Source organism: Sapajus apella, unplaced genomic scaffold (assembly GCF_009761245.1).
Source record: "Sapajus apella isolate SASKATOON/1434 unplaced genomic scaffold, GSC_monkey_1.0 scaffold12655, whole genome shotgun sequence".
Taxonomy (NCBI): Eukaryota; Metazoa; Chordata; class Mammalia; order Primates; family Cebidae; genus Sapajus; species Sapajus apella.
In genome coordinates, this window is record NW_022449576.1 from 1 (window position 1) to 1,595 (window position 1,595).

The window sequence follows — 1,595 nt, forward strand, 5'->3', positions numbered from 1 at the left end:
TGCTGAATAACAGTGGTGAAAATAGGCATCCTTGTTATGTTCCAGATCCTAGAGGAAAGGTTTTCAGTTTTCTTTCATTCAGTATGATGGTAGCTGTGAATCTGTCATATTTGGCTTTCATGTGTTGAAGTATGTTCCTTTATGCCAGTTTTCTGAAGGTTTTATTAATCATGAAGAGATGTTAAATTTTATGAAATGCTTTTTCTGTATCAATTGAAATGATCATACAGTTTTTGTCTTTCATTCTGTTTAAATGATGTGTCACATTCCTTAATTTGTGTTTGTTGAACCATCCTTGCATCCCTGGAATAAATTCAATTCAGTGATGATGAATGATTTTTTTTTCTCCTATTCATTTTCTTCCTTGAAATTCAGCTTAAGGCAAAAGTTTGGCAAAGCAAGTCTACATAAGGCTGCATGATGGGGGATGGTGACCTGGGGGGAAGGCCGGCCGGGCCACACCATCGGCAGCAGTGCTGATCTGTCTCTTTGATCGGGGCTGGGGCTTCCCTCCTGATCAGCTCCTCCTCCTCCTGCCCCTGAACCCCCGAAAGAGGAGGTTTAAAAAAACCGGAAAAAGCAGTGTTTCAGGGAATCCATGACAAGCAAGCCACTGAAACTGTAAGAAAAAAGGGAGGAAAGGAGACCCGAGGTGACCCTGAGGGCACACGTGGGGTCTGTCTGTCCTAATTAGGTCTCCCCTCTCCCTAAAAGGAAGCAGGTGTCCAGAGCCGGGGATGCCTTCCCGGGGGCATCAGCACGGTGAGACCCGCCCACTGGAGAAGGTAGAATGGTTGTATCTTGCTGAATGGCTGAAGAGTACCTATGCGTTTTGTTTTCAGAGGTATTATCATTTGCAAGTGTAACCTGGCAGGTGGCCCTGGCTGTCACCGGTGCTTGGGTGGGATCACCACCAGCGGCCGCCTGTACTTGGGCTGCCACATGAGGACCTGAGCGTCGTTGGCATTGGGCTTGACCAGGGCGCTGGGTGGGATGGGCTCCTTCTTGCTCAGGATTTTGTGCTGGTCCTGGGCGATGGGCTCCCGCAGCCGGCTTGCTGGCCCAGGGGCCGTTGGGGTTGACCTCGATGCTGAGCTGCATGCGCCAGTGCAGCATCTGCAGGATGATCATGTCGTTGGTGGACATGTTGGTGGTCACCAGCCAGGTGGCGAAGCTCTGGTCCCAGTGGATGTTGGTGAGCTTGGCCACGTTGCTTCAGCTGACGGGCATGGCCCACGTGACGCTGGGGTAAAAGTTATCAGGGGGAGGGCAGGCTGTGTGTGGGGAGCGAGGGTGGAGAGCCGGGCAGACGGGGAGGAGGAGGCCAGCTGCCGCAGCCTGCAGACCTGCATCCCCGCGGGGCTGGCGAGCTGGCGGCGGTTCCTGCGTGCACCGGCTGTGCTCCGCTGGCAACCGCCAGGGCCGGGCAGGCGCAGGGGCCAAGTTTCTGCAAAGTTTGACCTGGTTGCTTTTCTGATACTGCAGTAGAGTGAGGCAGTGCGCCAGGTGGCGGCGGGGCTGCGGCGGGGCTGAGCGGCGACAGCACGCTCACCATAATCATAAAATAAAGGAGGCGCGCAGGGTGGGGGCGAGAG

General features: G+C 53.9%; 1 pseudogene; it reads right to left on the minus strand.

The window, feature by feature from the left end:
• Positions 1-887: 887 nt before the first annotated feature.
• Positions 888-1,406, minus strand: LOC116548468 (annotated as a pseudogene).
• Positions 1,407-1,595: the final 189 nt, after the last annotated feature.